The following is an 8,979-nucleotide window of genomic DNA, read 5'->3' as shown; positions in this document are numbered from 1 at the left end:
AGAACTAAAGCCACTTTCAGAGGTTACCTTTCATCCAAACAATAGAATGGTTTATAAAATAAACAGTATGACTCATGAGTACTGTGCTCCCTTAAATAATCAACTGTATGAGACCAAACTGTCAACAGTAATCCTAAAACAAGATGAGAGGAGGGTCAGGGAGCTAGATTAATGGAAACAGAACAAATAATGGAAATAATGAGAATGCTGACATATTGTGAAAAATGTAACCAATGTCACAGAACAATTAGTATAAAAATTGTTAAATGGGAACCTAATTTGCTGTGTAAAATTTCACCTAAAACACAATAAAATATTACTAAAAAATAAAAGAGTGAACTAAAAGGTAATATATGGTAATGAGAAATATGGCAGCCTATACACTAAAATTGGAACCATACAGAGATTAGCATGGCCCCTGCACAAGGATGACAAGCTCGGAATTATGAAGATACACATTATGCTCATGCTTGGGGAAACAACATCTAAAAAGGTATTTGTGATAAAAATATAGATGAGGTATTTAAAAGATTTTTTTTACCCTTATTTTTTTCCAACATTTTCTTATGCATATTTTCAAATATATAACAAAGTTAAAATAATTTTACAATGAATATCCATATAGGATCATTTAAAATCTACCGTTCATGAATATTTTCAAATATACAACAAAGTTAAAACAATTTTACAATGAATATCCATATAGGATCATTTAAAATCTACCGTTCACATGCTGTTATACTTTATCATGGAAACCCTGGTGGTGTAGTGGTTAAGAGCTACGGCTGCTAACCAAAAAGGTTGGCAGTTCAAATCCACCAGGTACTCCTTGGAAACCATATGGGGCAGTTTTACTCTGTCCTATAGGGTCGCTATGGCAATAAGTTATATTTTATTACATAACTACCTTAAGCTTTTTGTGTTCATTTTTAATTAAAAGTTTTTAATTTTTTTCACCCACCTATCAAGTAATAATGTGTCATTGTCTGCAGAAATGCATATTTTTGTTTAATAGAAACATAACTTAAACTTCAGTTAAGAGGTTCAGAACAGGGCTTTGAACGGGTTCATTCCAATTCAAACCACTACTGAGAATCTGCATTTCCAACAAGTTTCCATGAGATGCTAATAATTCCACCCAGGTATACTGAATCACAATATACTGTTTAACAAGATCCACAGGTGATTCTTATGTATAATAAATTTGATAATCACTGCTCTACTGGTGGTTCTCAGATTTGGTCCCTAACTAGCACTATTAGCATCACCTGGGAACTTGCCAGAAATGCAAATTCTCAGCCAGAGCTTCAAACTAGAATAAACTGGTTCAAAGCCCTGGTTCAAAAGAATGATTTTTTTCTTTCTTTTTTATTGTGCTTTAGGTGAAAGTTTATGGTGGTTAGTAAAAAATTGCAGGATATAGTAATTGTGGTCTGATTAGGAACTGCAATTCTTAGCAAATCAAATCCATTTAGGAAGACATTTTACATGGACAATCCATGAGTCCGGTTTAATATATTTCTTCTAAAAAGCAGATGAATTCTTTTTTTGCTTATAAATGTATAAGAAATGTAAGGGCTTTTTGAAAATTAAGACTAGTGAAGAAAGGATTTGTGATACAGAATAAAGAAGTAAAGAAAAATAGTTTAAAAATAGATCTAGTTCTACAAGGAAGATATCATATGCAGTATTATGGTATGGAAAGAATGGTTTATATAATGAATTGGTAAAATTGATAATTCTCAAAGATTGCATTATGGATGAAATCCCTGGGTGGTGCAGATGGTTAACAAACTCAGCTGCTAACCAAAAGGTTGGAGGTTTGAGTGCACCCAGAGGCACCTGGAAAAAAGCCTGGCAATCTACTTCTGAAAATTCAGCCATTGAAAACCCTATAGAGCACAGACACACACGGGGTAGCTATGAGTTGGAGTCAACTCAATGACAGCAGGTTAAATGCTATGGATGGTGCTCCCTAGATTGCAGAGTACACCAACTGTGCAGTTGTAAGTGGAGGTCCTGCCTAGGTTTCTGGAGAATTTCTAAATTCCCTTTTCACCCCATTGTTATAAGATCTAAATGGACTTGAGCTCTAAATGTGAAAAAAATAACAAATAAAGCATACAAATCACATTAAAGTGGCATAGACATTTTAAACTAAGAAACTCAGAAGCCACAACATAAAAGATAAAAAGTTAAAATGATTCTCATTTGGGCTTCAGACCAATAGCATCAGCATCTCTTGGGAACTTATTAAAAACGCACGTTTTCGAGCCCCACACTATACCTACTGAATCAGAAACTCTGGGTGTCTGGCCCAGCACTCTGGGTTAATAAGCTCTCTGAGTGATTCTGATACAAGCTGAACTTTGAGAATCAATGGTTAAACAAAGATTAAAAACCTCTGGTAAAGGCAACTCAATGACACAATGGGAGGAGATATTTACAACATAAATGAAAAACAGTGGGTTAATACACCTTAAGCTGTAGATAAGCCATGGACATTCATTATACAAAAGGCATAATTTTGAGTTAATTAACTGATACAGAACTTTGGGACAGGGGATAAAAGCAAATGACAGATAAATATCTTTAGTAGGGTCACCAGGATCACACGGTGAAGAATCTGAGTTGGGATGGTTGATTGCCCTAAAGTGAACTGCGGGAGGGTGACATGTTATTACAGCAAATTCCTATTTTCTTCTATTTGATGTACTTTGCCCTTTCTCTCCTTTACCTTGAACAATTAATGGACATGTCAGATATATGTGTGGGAAGTCCTTTTATAAAATGGTATGGAGAGGAGATGGTATGGCCATTCATTCATTTTTTTCAGGAACTTGATTCATTATTTATTGCATAGATTGATGTTGGACTAATATTTCAGAGGTAGAACTCCAACAATGTTACTTTTATTTTCAGAATTCTTCACTGAATTAATTTTATCTGGAGAATACATTTCAGACCTGTGACCTCATATAAGGTTTGCTAAAGTCTGACTCTAGCCTTCCAATCAAATACTATCTTGTACTCTTCCCTGACACTTTAGCCAAATTGGAGAACTTCCCTTTAATTACAGTCTACTCCCCATCCCTTTGGTCATCTATTTAGTCCACTCAAAATGCCTTCTGCACTCATGTACTCATATGCTCTAATGTTCTACATTCTTCAAAGCCCAGTTGAAATGCCAGCTCTTGCATTTGCCTAACTCTTTCCATCAAAAAAGTAGCATCTTTAATTCTGTCATTCAACAAATAGTAATTTTTCTGCTCTGTGCCTTCATGACAGCACTAAGGAAACAGTGCCAAATATGACACAGTCTCTTTCTCCAGAGGCAAGAGTTAGGCAGGTGAACACGGGGTAAATAAAGAGAACAGCACATGCAAATTCCTGGAAGTTAAAAGAAGTCATAGGACGCTAACTCAAACCATATTAGCTTGGGGACAGGGTAGGTGGTTATATGTGAAGCAAGAGATGAAAGCAAAATTGGATTGTAAAGGACTTCATAAACCATGATTATGAAGACAACGGTGCCATCAGTAGTGATATAATTTAATGTCAGAAAGTAAAATGTGTCTTTGTAATGCTCTCCAAGCTACCTGTAGACTACTCTAACAACCTATGCATGTTCTGCAAATTAGAGCTTTATTGGTATTTTGAAATACTTAATTTGAAAATAATTAATATGCATTATCACATAACTACATTCACCATTAAAAGAAAAAGCAGCTGAATTCTTTAAGTGCAATTTTGAATGTTATCAAATTTGAATAGTTAAAGACATTTTCAAATTGTGCAAGAAAAAATTCTCGTTGATGGTGACCATCAGATTTCGATCAGAATTACATGGATTGTTTCAAGCACAAAATTTTCTATAAAAAGTTATATACAAACTCTATATAAATGAGAAAGATGACATTTGTCATTTAAAATTTTAAAAATAATTTATTTGGAAATTTCATATAAATTCAATATATAAGGTCTTTACCAATTCTTTGTATTTTATTTTTCTTATCATGGCTATGTAATATTTTTAATGTAATGAATTTTTCACCAAGCCCTAAATGTTGTTAGGTGTTGTTGAACCAGCTCCAACTTATAGTGACCCTATATATAACATAATAACACGTTGCCCAGTCCTGTACCATCTTAACAATTGTTGCTATGTTTGAGCCCATTGTTGCAACCACTGTGTCAATCCATCTCATTGAAGGTCTCCCTCTTTTTTGCTGACCCTTTACTTTAACAAGCATGATCTCCTTCTCCAGCGATTTGCTCCCTCCTCATAACATGTCCAAAGTAAACAAGACGAAGTCTCACCATCTTTGCTTCTAAGGAGCACTCTGGCTGTATTTCTGCCAAGACAGATTTCTTGTTCTTCTGGCAGTCCACTATATATTAAATATTCTTTGCCAACAGCACAATTAAAATGGGTCAATTCTTCAGTCTTCTCTTTTCATTGTCCAGCTTTCACATGCATATGAGGCAATTGAAAATACAATGGCTTGGGTCAGGGACACCTTAGTCATCAAAGTGACATCTTTGCTTTTAAGATTTTAAAGAGAGCTTTTGCCACAGATTTGTCCAATGTAATATGTCATTTGATTTCTTAACAGCTGCTTCCATGGACGTTGAATGTTGATCCAAGTAGAATGAAATCCTTGACAACTTCAATTTCTTCACCATTTATCATGATGTTGTCTACTGGTCCAGTTGTGAGGGTTTTCCTTTTCTTCACATTCAGCTGTAATCCATACTGAAGGCCCTAAATAGGGTCTCCCAAATACCCTCCAGTTTACATAGGATGCCATAGAAATATAACTATTTTCTACAGTGCTCATATATGAAAGCAGCTGGAAGTGTTGGAAAGAAAAAGAAATCAATACTCAAAGAAACATACCAATTCATAAATACAGAATTTGCTGACAGAAAACTTCCCAAATATCATAAAAGATGCAAAGCTGACCATCCAAGAAGCTCAAGGATCCCCATATAAGATAGACACCAAAAGAAAGTCACCAAGACATATCATAATCATACTTGATGTCTTAGGCCAGGTTCTTTAGAGAAGCTAAACCAGTGAAGCATTTATATGTATATGTATATATATATATATAGACAGAGAGAGAGAGAGAAATTTATATCAAGGAAATGACTCATGTAATTGTAGGGGCTGGAAAGTCCCAAGCCTGTAGGTCAGGCTGGAGGCTTCTCCTAACTGATATAGCTGCAGGGGTTGATGGACCCAACATCAGCAGGTAAGCTGACAGGCCACTAGCTCACAGGCTGTGGAGGCTGACAAATCCCAAGATCGGCAGGTGAGCTGCTAGCTGAAGTCCCAAGAACCTGAGGTCAGATGAACAGGAGCCAGATGCAAGATCCAGCGTGAGCAAAAGCCCATGAGCTTTACCAGAAAATCCACATATATTGGATGCAGGCTACATTGCCCAAGGAAACTCCCTTTCAACTGATTGGCTGCTTATAGAAAATCTCATCATGGAGGTGATTATATCAGATCTCATTACGGAGGTGATAACATCATTACACAGCTGCCAAACTATAGGATAACTGCCAAACCACTGAGAATCATGGTCCAGCCAAGTTGACACACAGTCTTAACCATTACACTTGCCAAAACCAAAGACAAAGAAAGAATCCTGAGAGCAACTTGAGAAATATGAAAAGTCACTTACAAAGGGGAAACAATAAGACTAAACTGATTACTTGGTAGAAACTATGCAGGCAAGAAGTCAATGGGATGGCATATATAAAACCTTGAAAGAAAAAAAAAACTGCAAACCAAGAATCATATATCCTGCAAAACTCTCTCTCTCAATACAGTGGTGAAATTAGGACATTTCCAGATAAACAAAAATTAAAGGAATTCATAAAAGCCAAACAAAACTTACAAGAAGCATTAAAGGGAGTGCTCTGGCCAGAAAACCAACAACATCAGACAACAGCTTGAGTCTAGGACACAGAACAACATCAGCCAGAAACCAACCTAGGTAAACAACTCTCAACAATAAAACAAAGCTAAAAGACTTAAAACAGGGAAACAGAGACATCAATCTGTAATTGATGAAATGTCAAAACAATAAAAAGGGGAATAAATGGTGTAAGTACATAACTTTCAAATGGAAAAGAAGTCAAGGTGATATCAAATAATAAAAGACTAGTCAAACTTAGGAAGATAAGGGTAAATTTCAAGGTAACCACAAAAAAAGTTAATAAACATACTCATTAAAATAAAAAAGAAGAAAAACATAAAGACTCTGTAAACATAAAATCTATAATAACGAAAGAAATGAAAAGAAAATCCACAAACAAAGGAACTCAGCACAGGAAGTTAAGAAAAACAAAGAAAATGTCAGCCCCACAAAAAAAAAAAAAAAAGCACAGCAATATGAGAGCAATAAACTCATACCAACTGATAATCACACTGAATGTAAATGGCTTAACTACACCAATAAAGAGACAGAGAGTGGCAGAATGGATTTGAAAAAAAACACAACCCGTCAATATGCTGTCTACAAAAGACACACCTTAGACACAAAGACATAAATATATTAAAAATCAAAGGACGGAAAAAATATATCAAGCAAACAGCAACCATAAAAAAGCAGAAGTAGCAATACTAATCTCAGATAAAATAGACTTTAAGGCAAAATCAACAATAAAAGACAAGGAAGGACATTATATAATTATTAAAGGGTCAATCCACAAAGAAGATGTAACCTTAATAAATATCTATGCACCCAATGACAAGGCTCCAAAATACATAAAACTAGTACTAACAGCACTGAAAAGAGAAATTGACAATTATGCACTAATAGTAGGAGATTTCAACACACCACTCTTGGTAAAGGATAGAACATCTAGAAAGAAACTCAACAAAGATAGAGAAGATCTAAAGGCCACAATCAACCAACTTGACCTCATAGACATATATAGAACACTCCACCCAACAGCAGCAAAGTATACATCCATTTCCAATGCACAGGAAATGTTCTCCAGAATAGACCACACTTTAGGCCACAAAACAACTCTCAATAAAATATAAAACACTGAAATAATAGAAAGTATTCTCTCTGATCACAGTGCCATAAATGTAGAAATCAATAACAGGAAGAGCAAGAAAAAAATGAAATACATGGAAAATGAAAAAAACCTTGCTTAAATAGCACTGGGTAATAGAAGAAATCAAAGAGGGAGTAAAAAAATTCCTAGAATCAAACAAGAATGAAAACATATCATACCAAAACCTTTTGGAAACAGCAAAGGCAGTGCTCAGAGGTCAATTTTTAGCAATAAACACACACATCAAAAAAGAAGAATGGATGCATCAATTGGTCCAAACCCACTTGGAGCAAAGAAGAATTAAGAACACCAAAGACAAGGGGAAAATATTAGCCCAAGAGACAAAAGGGCCACATAAACCAGAGACTCCATCAGCCTGAGACCAGAAGAACTAGACGGTACCCTGCTACCAGCAATGACCACCCTGACAGGGAACGCAACAGGCAGTCCCTGACAGAGTGGGAGAAAAGTGGGGAGCAGAACTCAAATTCATGTAAAAAGACCAGACGTGATGGTCTGGCTGAGACTGGAAGAATCCCCAAAGCCATGACCCCCAGAAGCTCTGTTAACCCAAAACTAAAACCATCCCCAAAGCCCACTCTTCAGACAAAGATTAGACTGGACTATAAAACATAAAATAATACTAGTGAAGAGTGTGCTTCTTAGTTCAAGCAGATACACGAGACCAAATGGGCAGCTCCTGTCTGGAGGCAGGATGAGAAGGCAGGAAGGGACAGGAGCTGGTTAGATGGACACAGGAACCCGAGGTGGAAAGGGGGAGTGTGCTGTCACATTACAGGGACTGCAACTCATGTCACATAACAATACGTGTATACATTTTTGTATGAGAAATTAACTTGAGCTGTAAACTTTCACCTAAAGCACAATAAAAAAAAAGGAGAATGGGCCAAAATCAAAACATTAGCCCTACAACTTGAACAAATAGAAAGAGAATGGCAAATGAAGTCCACAGGCGCCAGAAGAAAGAAAATAATAAAGATTACAGCAGAAATAAAGAAACAGAGAACAGAAAAAACCATTGAAAGTATCAACAAGACCTAAAGTTGGTTCTTTGAAAAGATCAACAAAATCGACAAACCATTGTCCAAACTGACAAAAGAAAAACAGGAGAGGAAACAAATAACTCAAATAAGAAAGGAAATGGGGGACATTGCAACAGACCCAACTGAAATAAAAAGGATCATAACAGAGTACTATGAAAAACTGTACTCCAACAAATTTGAAAACTTAGAGGAAATGGACAAATTTCAAGAAACACATTACCTACCTAAATGAACACAAACTGAGACAAAAAGTCTGAACAGACCGGTTACAAGAGATTGAAGAGGTAATAAAAAAAATTCCCAATCAAAAAAAAAAAAAAGCCCTGTCCCAGACAGCTTCACTGGAGAATTCTATCAAACATTCAGATAAGAGCTCACACCAGTACTACTCAAACTATTTCAGAGCATAGAAAAGGAAGGAATACTCCCATATTCATTCTATGAAGGCTGCATAACAAAAGCCAGGCAAAGACACCACAAAGAAAAATTACAGACCAATATCTCTCATGAATATAGATGCAAAAATTCTCAACAAAATTCTAGCCAATAGAATTCAGCATCACATCAAAAAATAATAATAATAACATACCACGACCAATTGGGATTCATACCAGGTATGCAAGGATGGTTCAACATTAGAAAAATCAATCAACGTAATCCACAACATAAATAGAACAAAAGAAAATAATCACATGATCATCTCAACTGACACAGAAGGAGAATTTGATAAAGTCCAACACCCATTCATGATAAAAACTCTCAATAACATAGGAATAGAAGAGAAATTCCTCAAATTAATAAAGGGTATCTATACAAAGCCATTAGCCAACATCAT

General features: G+C 35.6%; 1 pseudogene; it reads left to right on the top strand.

Moving 5' to 3' along the window:
• The first annotated feature begins 362 nt into the window (after positions 1-362).
• On the top strand, positions 363-463 carry LOC111820385 (uncharacterized; annotated as a pseudogene).
• The last annotated feature ends 8,516 nt before the right edge of the window (positions 464-8,979 follow it).

Source organism: Trichechus manatus, unplaced genomic scaffold (assembly GCF_000243295.1).
Source record: "Trichechus manatus latirostris isolate Lorelei unplaced genomic scaffold, TriManLat1.0 scaffold00035, whole genome shotgun sequence".
Classification (NCBI taxonomy): domain Eukaryota; kingdom Metazoa; phylum Chordata; class Mammalia; order Sirenia; family Trichechidae; genus Trichechus; species Trichechus manatus.
This window is presented reverse-complemented; position numbering and strand designations above follow the sequence as displayed.